Raw genomic sequence first — 11,727 nt, 5'->3', positions numbered from 1 at the left:
TTGTGGTGCAGGGTGTTGACAGTTGAAGAGGCTGTGAGTTTGTGGGGACGGGAGTAAATGGGAACTCTGTACTTCTCAATTTTTCTGTGAACCTAAAACTGCTCTTAAAGATTATCTATTAAAAATACATATTTTATAGTTAGATGCAGTGATCTCTACATATGTGTAGGTCTTTTGTTAATTATGCTGTTTAAATTTGTATCCTCACTGAATTTTTGTCTATCATAAAATAACACACACACACTCACACAGTCACAAACCCATATTTTACTTTGATTTTTCAGTTATCCTCACTCTCAGTTACACATCCCACCATTACTGGAAGTAGAAGTTTGTGCCAAGACACTTTTTCATCAGTCTGTGCCATTCGCCTGTCAAACTCCTACTCAGGCTTCAAAACCTTCCTTAAGGGTGACCTTTCCAAACTGGTTTCCTGACTGCCTAGCAGAGCTGTGACTTCCTCTGTGTCACTCTATGAGGATTGTTATCGTACTACTGCAACATGTTATATCTTTCTTCAAGGGCAGAACTTCTCTATACCCAGCATCTAAAATGGTTCCTTCAAATATTATATACAAAACAAATATTTGCAGCACAAAATTCATTCTGCAGAATTATAATGGGAAAAAATGAGAAATCTGGCCGAACTCCCTATACATGAATCTTTCCTTCTATTCATGTTGGCCCGCAGTTTTTCTATGGTTTCTGCCATTTGTATTTCTCCAGCTTAGATACAGAACTATATCATTTGTAGCTTGGGTAACATTCCCTGTTCTTACTTCCTGCTCAAATTAGTGATGAAATATCATCTGGAAAGAGGGCCCACAAGGAAATGAACCAAGCAGAAGACATGTGACGCTGTCTCAGATGTTCCAGTCTCAGCAGAGCTACTGGCTGAATGCAGCCACGTGAACCATCCCAGCCAACCAGATAAGGCAGAAGAGCTGCCCGGCTGATTCCAACCAACCCCAGGATCCCAATAAATAACAAATCATTGTTGTTTTAGTCCATAGAGTTTTGGAGTGGTTTGTTATGGGACAATAGATATGGGAAATACCACTATGTCACTCTGGGTATTTTATGCAGAAAGAAATGTAATAAGGAATTTAGTTTTACAAAATTATTGGAAGGGCAAGATGAGCCTCAAGTCAGGAGCCCCTTCTGGACGATCAAGCCCAAGTTTACGGAGACACATCCTAACTGTGATCCAGATGTCGGGAAACTCCCATGGCTGCTACCACAGTCGTCGCCACAGCTGCCTCTTAAGCTGGTGACCGGAAGCCAGATGCTTGAGTCTGCCTCTCTGTACTCATATCCCCACTCTCTTGTTCCCAGTCCCCATAACAGCTAGACAATAGCACACGTGTCATTACCGCCTTCTGAATCTCATCCACATGCTTCGAACTGGCACACCTTCTATTATACCCAGAATTCTAGATTCAAGAGAGTTGAAAAATGTAGATTTTAGCTTTCCAAACTCAGAGGCTAGAAGGAGAGTGGAATGAATGAATAGAGAAGTCTAGTACCCTTGACCAAAGTCCTCTGACTCTGAATTAATCGGCATGACACATAGAAATGACGTAGGAATGGCAATATGATTTCCCATCCTGGTTCTGCTGCTTACTAAGTGCCTGACCTTGGTCAAACTGCTTAACCTGTCCGAACCTCAGTTTCCCCATCCATAAAAAGGAGGAATACTTATTCCCAATTTGGAGTGTTTTTCAAGAACTCAATACAGCTTTCCTAAAGTTCCTGGCAAAATGCCTGGCACATAAGAGGTACTCAGTGATTGATATCAGTTATTATTAATGGAGGAGAGGACAAGAAAACAAAAAACTGCAATATACAGAAAGTATTATTTGATCATATAGGAGAGACATCTAATAGATTGAGAGGGAGAAAAGATGTACTAAAGAAGGTTATTTCCCCTCTGAATCTTGAAATTTGAGATGCACCAGGCCAAAAATGGCAGAAAAGGGAATTCCACATATTGATTAAGTAGGACCATGACTCCAGTGTACTTATAAGTGTACTTATTTCTAGAACACTTCGTAAGAATGGCATTTAATTTAATGTCAATAGCTTCTGATTTTTCTCCCTTTCATGTTTCCATCTACATGGTACAGTATTGGAACAAACACTGGACTAGAAATATATCTGAGTAGTAATAGTACCTTCGCCACCAAGTAGTTTTGTCAGTAGCCGAACTGAGATACAGCACTTAGCATCTGAGTTTTCACTTCACCTTCTGTAAACAAAACCAAAAACTTAAAAAAGCAAAGACAAACATGACTGAGATCATTTCTGTGACCACTTCCAACTTTGACCATCTCTGAAATGCCTTGATCCACTTACACCCAAGGACAGCCCATAGGTTTTTACCAGTTGACTTTCTCACCATATCAGGACTCTACCCCTGCCCAAAATGTGACTCCAACAAGAGAACACATGTCCAATGGTGAATGAAGGCCTATTGAGTAGATTTACATATTAACCACCAGGTTTGGCTTTCACAAGTAAATTTCATCGAACTGATAAACATCTGTTAGATAAATCTTGGCATCGGTGAAAGCAAAACAGGGTAGTGAAAACCTGGTGTCTTTATGAAATACGTTATTGGGCTTCAAGAATCATATTAAGGTGCTTTCAAGGAGCTCCCATCCAGGCATTTCTTTAACCGAAGTTAGAGTATTTGGCCAGTTTTAGGAAAGCCTCTTGTTAACGTGAGTTTGAAGCTTTGTGCACTTGATGACACCCATTCAAATACACAAAAAGTACTTTGACTTTATTAGGATTTTTTTTAGACTAGTTGCTTAATAACTCTCCTATTGCTTTTAAAATTTTCTATAAAAATAGCTATTTTCTTCTTTTTGTCCCTCTAGCAAATAAACAAACAAGGAGAAAGGGGATAATATTCATGATTAGCTCAGAACAGAAGTACATTTGAAAGTCTACACTTGAGAAATTGCTAGGAGATAAAGCTATGAAAACTCCTGATCTAGTCGTGTGAATACATTCTAATGACCCTCTGGGGAAGAGCACAAACCCACTGGCTTCCATTTGAATAGAGTCCTCAGGACTAGTCCGTCTGCCATTTTTGCTTCAGGCTTTGGAGATACACGCACGGTTTGCGCTGGTTTTTCCCCTCCGCCTTCTCCCTTTTCGAAAGCTGAACTCTGGGCGATGCTGTTATATTTCTATTTCGCTTCTCTTTACCGCATCAGGGGCAGAGGCAAAGCAGAGCATCTGCACAGGAAATGGGTTGGTTCAAATGCAAGTACACATCAAAACCACATGCCTGAGAAAAAGCAGTGATAGTGTTAGATCGATTTTTTTAAAAAGAAAAATTTCCTGGAAATAATAGTTTCTTTATTCTAATTATATCCACCAAAGACATGTTTTTTTTCCAACTGTCTTCTGCCCACCTCATCAGGGTATGGAATTAATGTCTTGAAAAATTTTATAAGCATAGACTAAGTATTAATATGCTTCCTTCTGAGGCACCTATTTATCTTTTTTAAATAATCACTTGATATTTGTTAAGTGTATATTTGGTGTAACAATCTCTTAACCAGAAGAAGAAAATGGCAAATGATACCAAGACTTCTGATTGATTACTCTTGGCAACGTGCAATAATGAAAACAACAAACTATATATACACATACATTTGACAAAGGACTTATATCCGGAATATATAAATCAGATTTTAAAATCAATAAAAGACTGACAAACCAATTTAAAATGGGCAAAAATTTCGAACAGATTTTCTTTCCTTGTCTTTTTATTCAGAGTTTCTCTCTTAGGAATTTTCCTGTTTGAGCTCTTTTTGTCAGTTAAGATCTTTGTATATTATAGATATTTGCCTTTCTTTTTTATTTTTAGTATAAATATTTACCTAATGATATCATTTGCCTCTTGGCTTTTTTAATATTTCTTTTGCCATAATGAAGAGTGAAGTCTTCATGTATTTAAATATTACTATTTTTTTCTTCTATAATATCTGGAATTCCTGCCTTGATTAAGACAGTATCACACTACTGATGAAAAAATAAACATTAAAACATAGTCAAACTAATAAATTCCAAAACCAGTTCCTTGAAGAAGCTAACAGAATAGATAATCCTCCCAAGAACCTAATTAAGGAAAAAAAAAGAAGAAAGTAAACAGTTCAAGATTAAGACTGAGAAACACATTTGGATAAAAAAAGAATAAGTAAACATCAGCAAGAAGAAACAAAACGTGTGGGACAACTGAATTAGTCTCTTCAAACAAGTCAATGTTATTGTCAAAATGGAGGAGGAGAATGGTTTTAAAGACTTAAGAGACATGACAACCAAATCGTTGTGTCCTCTATGATTAAATTCTGGGCTGAGCAAATCAGCTATAGAGAAAAGGTGTTTGGGGAACAACTGGAGAAATCTGAGTATGAACTGGTTGATTGACGTTATTAAGAGATTGAGTTCAGTGTGTTAAATGACATTGCACTTATATGAGAGAATGTTTTTACTGTTTAGAAATAAATGCTGAGTTATTTAGAGATGCAGGGTCATGATTTCTCTAATTTAAAATGGGCAACTAACTATTGCTGGGGGTTATGTGGGTTTTCATTGTATGCTTGGGGAACTTTTTAGGCATGTTTAAAATATTTATAATAAAATTAAAAAGAAACCATGATAGGGGAAATATATAAGTTAATGCTACATGCAATTCTAGAGCAAATGTTTTAAAAACCTGGGAAAATGGGTGATGTGTTTAGTAAAATATAAATTATTAAGAGGTAAAAGAAGATGTGTAAATATTCAATAGACCAATTATTATAGAAAAGACTTGTAAGTGATTATAGATCGCTCGTGTAAGAAATACACCAGGACCAGATGGTTCCACAGCTGGAGTCAATTCAACCTTTGGAGAACAAATGATCCCAATGTTTTTTAAATTATTGTAGGCCAGGAAAAGGGACAGAAGTTGCTCCAAGCCACTTTGGGAAGCTAAAGAAATCTTCCTGGCAAAATGTAGTAAAGTTGATTCCAAAAGAGAAAAGGTAACCAATCTCACTTAGACATATAGATGCAAAATTCTCCATGAGATATTAGAAAACAGATTTATTTGTCTGTTGCTCTCTTTAAAAAGTGGAAGAAGTCGTTATGTTATAATTTGTTATATGTCATTTTCTGTGACAATAGTGTGTGCTTGGGGTAATCAGCATATGAGGAGAAGAGGAAGGCGTTGAAATGCAAGAAGAATAAAGTATGAACAAGAGTTTATGAATGTAAGAAATTGAAAAGTTCCCATTCTAAATTTACTAATCATTTCCTTCTTCCTCATATCAAGCCAAAATCTGCCTCTGAGTAATTCCTGCAGATGGAGAAATAAAGATCCTGGGACACGAATTCCCTAAGGCCGGACTACAAATGAAAACCAAAGCGGGATAGAAAACCGAGAGACCAGTTTCCCGTCCAAACTGTTCTTTTCTTTCAAGTATGTGCCTCTCTTTGAAATACTCCCCAAGCATTCTGGGGACTCAGAGTGAGGGATGGCTGCATTACTGCGTGTGGAGTGTGGACAAAATATACAGCCTGGCACAGACGTTCTCATTCAAATCATATTATGCTAAGTGCAATTTTCTTCTAAGGAGTGATCTGTCTTCTAAACCCAGTAACACATCCATATCAAACTTGCTATCTTTGCCCATAAACAACACGGAGGCCCTCAGCTTTGTCAAACTGCTCTGACTCTGGCAAGGGCTCATGGAGCCCCATAAATATCATACCTCTCAAATCGTGTTTTCCTTGTTGCTTTTTAATATTCCCTTGGCAAGATGGTGAAATATGTACCTTATGAAATAGGATTCAGCCAAAAAGCCACTGGATAGAAATTCAATTGTTTATTTCTTTTTTTTTTTTCCTTAATATTGGAGAACAAAGCAAGGCTTATGGCAAAGTTGTTTCTTATAGTTTGATTCACAGTTCTGATACTTCATTTATTGCTGAATAAGTCAAGTTTTATACCTATCCTTTTTTTTTTTTTTTTTTGGCATCTCCGGCTTTATTGGCTGCAAGGCTTCACATGTTCCCCAGGGTTCAGCTCTTATTGAGAGCAGGAAAGTTGACACACTGCACCTGCTCCTCAGACGTGGTGATCTCTTCCGGCAGGTCGGTCCCCAACCTAACATCCTCTGCCACACACAGGATCTGCAGGTTGCTGATGTTGTGGCCCATGGGCACCAGCTGGCACTCCTCGGCCTCCTGAGATCAGCCCATCCAGCTGGACCCTGTCCAACTCGTCATCCCAAGGCTTATGTCAGGAGGATGGAGGAATTGGCCACCAGGTGGGCTTCTTGGCCTTCTTCTCTCCGTCACTGTGGAACAGGTCAACGTTGAGGCCCTCACCGTCCTCCGTGGCGGTGGCCGCCTTCCCGGTAGGGTGCTCCACTTGGCGCCTGGGGGTCACGCGCTGGGTCTGCAGGGCCGTGGGCGACCCTGCTGGGCCTCCAGCTTGGACACAGCCTGCCTCTGGTCCTGCACCACCCTTTGAAGGCTCTGCTTCGTCACTTCCAGGCTGGCAATCTGGATGACCTACTCACTGTGGTCTCCACCGGGCTCGTTAGAGGCCCCTGAGACTGAGCCTCCAGCCAGGGACTCCTGGATGCTTCCTCTGGCCCTGGCGATGTTGGGGAGGATCACGCTGGTGCTGTGCTCCTGGCTTGAGGAGCCAGCCCCAGGTCCGTTCATCGACTCAGAGCATTTCCCTTCTGCATCATTGTATTTGAACTTCTCCAGCCAGGTCTTCTTGTGCACTTGGAAGTTTGTGGCCATTTTCATGCAGCCGAGGATGTGACAACCCAAGAGGAGAACTCGGCGGCTTGGGGACAGCAGGTGTAAGGCAAGTTTTATACTTTTAATCACCAAACAAAATTATTTTAATTTACCTACCCCAATTACAATCACTGCAGTGTCCGGGCAAGTCACCTGCTCCTGTGGACCTCTTTCCCTCTTTTACAAATAGAATACATGTACTTTTCCCTCAATAGGGAAACAGGAAGGAGAATTTGATAATATCACAGAATCATTTTAACTTAGACATATGTCTTCCTATGCCTTTTTAAGGTTAATTACTAAAATGCTCCTCCTTCTAATTTCAATGTTATTAAATTATTTCTCAGTTTTCTCTTATGGACAGTGGGACAATACTGCATGTTTCTTCTGCCTATCAGTATGAATGGTTTGAGACTCAAATAGTCTATTTTGTAAATTGTAGAACACTGGGCAAACTTGAAATACATAAAGCTTGAGACAGGCTGATGGGCAGGTTGACGCCTAGGGTACAATGGACTTAGGAAAGGTGGCTTAATGCCATGGGATTATTCCAAGGGGCATTTATTCTTTCTACAATCTGAGTACCAGAATGTGAACTCACACCCAGCTCTTCAGACTCCTGGACTAACGGCTCTTGACGTTTTCACACTATTGTACGTCTAGGTATAGTAAAGATGGTATGGTTTCCACTTTTATGCTTAGTACTGCTATGAAAAAGCTCTTGAAGGTTTTCCTTAACTCATAGGACAAGTGTGATCAGCCCTGGGGAAAGTCAAGGAGAAGGGTGATAGGAGAGGGAGATTGACAATTTCATGTTTCTAGTTGTATAGAGCCTCGGACTGTACCAGGGCAGGTAATCAGTGCTTACTGAGTCTAAAAAAGCCATTGATGCTTTTGAATCAGGAGAAACGGTACTTGAGCTTTAAAGAAGAAAAGGAAGGAAGAGAGGAAGGAAGGAAAGAAAGAAAGAAGTGAGGGAGAGAGGGAGGGAAAACCAGAAAATTAAAACCAAGTTATTGAGGCCAATTTTTTCAATCTTAGGGCCATAAGAATGTAAAATATAAAATGTTAACATGGGTCCTATCTGAGACTCCATTTTCACAATCTCACCACCCCCCAACACACACACCCTCCTCACTAATGTTTTGTAAGTCAGTTTCTCTATTCAAAATTGAGCTATTTAAAGGGAGAGACCATTTGCTTTGCTCTGCAGTCCCATGGCTTAGGGTGAGATCCTGCCCAGAGTTGATATTCCATAAATGTCCGTTGAGAGTGGGGTTATTTTTTTCTGATTAAATGGCTTGCTTGGTCCATGCCAACGTCAATAAAAAGGAGAATTAGAGCTTAATGAAACTTGGTTGCAGGTTATGTGTTCTAAATACCAGAAAATACAGAACAATAAAGGCTTGCATTTAAGGTCATTGAACAAAATTTGCTGCCACTGATTCCTTAAATGCCTGGTCTGAGGATCTGGGGAGGTACCCTAATGATCCGCCTTGACTTACAGAGAATCAGGCGTAGGATAGGTAAGCTGAACAACCCCATTTTACAAGATATTAAAACTCAAGTGAAATAATACATTGTGAAACTACATTCCAGACTGTAACACACTGTGTTATCCTTGGATGTTGTTACATAACAATGGATTAGCATTATAATATCAGAATTATAGTGTTACTATTGTTCATGGAATTCCAGAGTCATTGATTTGGGTTAAGACGTTGTCTTCAGAATGCCTGTGATTTCCGCAATATTGCCTGTAAAATGATAATACGAATCCTGCTTACTGCAAAAGTTCTTACCAAATGTATTCAAGGACATGAAAGATTTAAAAAATTCATAGGTTCTCTATAAGTCTGGTAATGGTAACACTTACTGAAGTCTATGTGCTGAGCACTTTTTAAGAAAGTTATGCTGACTTACCTAGCCCTCTCAGCTGCCCTGCTTCTCAGCTACTTCTTCTCATCCTTATTTTTCAGATGAAGAAACTGAGACTTAGAGAATTTAAGAAACTTGCTAAAGGAAGAAGTCAAACTGAGATCTGAACCCAGGCGGCTGAAGTCCATAGCATGTGCTTTTAACCACTCTTCTGCTATGTCAGGGACCACTGAAGATTCACTTGTTTTACGAATCAGCTGTTTTCTGAAAAATGGGAACCAGGATGGATATGTTTCTGTGATGATGTCTCTTACGATGGAAAGGTGCAGGTGCAGAACACAGAATGCAACAAAACGGAGTAATTTTTTTAAAAGCGGGAGTGGGGTTCATGAAGCGCAAGCCAAAGTATGAGCCAAGAAATCTGACACCCCTTATGACTTTATTTTTAACTTTTAAAAATTTTATTGAATCTGCAGTTATCCTTTTGTCATTTCGATATAATTTCTTTTGTAAAATGTTATTTTATTTATTTATGAATAGGTTATTATACATGTGATACAAAATCCAATGAGCACACAGAATATATAGTAATAAATATAAACACATATTAATAACATATATAGACACTCCTGTCCCCCAGCTGTCAAGTTCCTTTTCCCAGAAATAATAACTGTAATCTGTTTCTTGTGCAACTCCACCGCGATTAATTTTAGAACATTTTCATCATCCCAGAAAGGAACCTTGTACCCATTGGCTATCATTCCCCATTTCCCCTCAACCCTTTCCAGCCCTGAGCAACCACTTATCTACTTTCTGTATCAAGATTTGCCTTTTCATAGGAAAGGTTTCAAAATAGGTGGACTTTTGTGACTACCTTCTTTCATTTAGCATGATGTTTTCAAGTTTCATCCATGTTGTAACACATATCCATACTTCATTTTTTGTTGCCAAAAATTATTCCATTTATGGATAGACCACATTTTATGAATCCATTCAAGTGGTGCATATTAAGGTTGCTTCCCCCTTTTAGCTATTCTGAATAAGGCTACTGTGAACATTCTTGTGCAACTTGTGTGAAGAGATGGCTTCATTTCTCTAGGAGTGGAATTGCTGGGTCTATGGTAGCTCCATATTTACCATTTTGAGGAACTGCCAAACTATTTCCAAAGCAGCTGCACTATTTTACATCCCTACCACCAATACACAAGGCTCCCAATGTCTCCACAACTCCCCAACACCTGTTCATTTCCATTGTTCCCCTTGTGGCCCTCCTAGTGGGGGTGGTACTTCATTGTGTATCTCACTGTGACTTTGATTTGCATTTGCTTGATGATGAATGATATTGAGCATGGGCCATTTACGTATCTTCTTTGGAGAAATGTATGATGGAATCCTTTGCCTATTCTTCCATTGGGCTGTTTGTCTGTTCATAGTTGTGTTACTTTGCTTTCTTTGTTTTGTTTTTCTTTCAAGACTTGTTTTTAGAGAGGAGTTAAGTTCACAGTAAAATAAAGAGGAAGATGCAGAGATTTCTCCCTATCTCCCCAAGTGTTAAATCTCCTCCATTACCAACACCCCCCACCAGAGTGGTACATTTGTTGCAACTGACCAACTTACACTGACACAGCATAATCACTCAGGTCCAGAGTTTATATTAATTAGGATGTTCATGGCATTTTCATAGATTTGCCTTTACAAAGCATCTCAGCCAAGTCTCTCCAGGGCACTGGGAAATGGGTGACCGGCAGAGAGTCAGAGAATGCCAAATTAACAGACCTGAAAGTTATATTTCTGCAGCAAAGAATGTATGTGTCTACAAACTCAGCTCTCTGCTGTTGGCATCCAGAAGGGAGCTTAACGAAAACCTACATGACTATTGAGGGCCAAGGAGAGTCTCACTGTTGTTCCAGTTATTGACATGCCCTGAGGTCACTCACATCTACCCTCCTCAGTATGACCCATGGAATGACCATCTTACAGGGTGTGAGTAGGACCAACAGGTATTCATCAAATCCTCTCACACCAGTGCTCTGGGTGAGCCTCTGAAGCTGGAGAAGGTTCACAATAGTAAAGAAGTGCTAGTGATTTTCTGTTACGTGACACAGTTGAAGAATGTGTTTTAGGGGTGACTTGGTGTTTTGCGTTGGTGCCTTGCCTGCCATACCTAGGGCACATGACATTCCGAGGTATTTCAGTCCCTGTAGCCTTCATGTCCAGCCCCCCTTTCTCTTCTCCTCTGTCTTTCCCTGCCACAAGCACTCTGAGATCTATGACTGCAACAGCCCATCTAGGTCCTTGGCAAAGTCACGCACAAACCAGTATTGTTAAGCAGCTACTGTGCATCAGGTTCTGAAACCAGGGACAAAGACTAGATGCCTCTACAGGGGAAACTCAAGTCCATTCAAAAGTGCTCAGTGAATCCCCACCCCCACCCCCTCGCACAAGAAAATATCCATTTGAAAGCATCACCTCAGGGGACACCCGTTAAGAGGAGGGTGTGGTTGGAGGGAGTTACTCCCACAGAGATCTTCCTGGGTCACCACAAAGCAACCACCTACTTTGCTTACCCTTGTTCCCATATCGTGGACCAATGTGACAGCATACAATGCTAGTTTGCTATGAAGGGGATGGTACGGCCAACTGATGTTTCGTACGGCACTTCCCAAATCCTCCTGCACCTCTGCCCATCATCATTTCTAGAATGTGCTGAAATGCCCGATCAGTATCTCTGACTAATTGAATCCCAGATATCAGAGAGCTGGCTCAAGAGCATTTATCAGCCACTTAAGAATCCTTTATACCCAAATGTGACCGTAATAGTGTTAAAACTATATATTGGCTTGGGGAAAATGTCAGGGTCACAGATCTATAAAAAGCTCTTAAGAAAAACCTAGACTACTTGGGATGGCTGTCTGGGATCGCCTCAGACTGGGGACCAGGGCTGCCCTTCCACCCTCCCAGCACCATCTGGAGTTGGAGAACCACCCGGGGTGTGACTCAAAACTGAGAATTCTTAGAAGACTTTAATCAGAG

General features: G+C 40.2%; 1 pseudogene; it reads right to left on the bottom strand.

The window, feature by feature from the left end:
- Window positions 1-6,081: 6,081 nt before the first annotated feature.
- LOC102542803 (elongation factor 1-delta-like) lies at window positions 6,082-6,822 on the bottom strand (annotated as a pseudogene).
- Between the last annotated feature and the right edge of the window lie 4,905 nt (window positions 6,823-11,727).

The sequence above is a fragment of the Vicugna pacos genome, chromosome 5, assembly GCF_048564905.1.
Source record: "Vicugna pacos chromosome 5, VicPac4, whole genome shotgun sequence".
In the NCBI taxonomy this organism is placed as follows: domain Eukaryota; kingdom Metazoa; phylum Chordata; class Mammalia; order Artiodactyla; family Camelidae; genus Vicugna; species Vicugna pacos.
The sequence above is the reverse complement of the archived record's forward strand: the minus strand, read 5'-3'. Positions and strand labels throughout refer to the sequence as shown.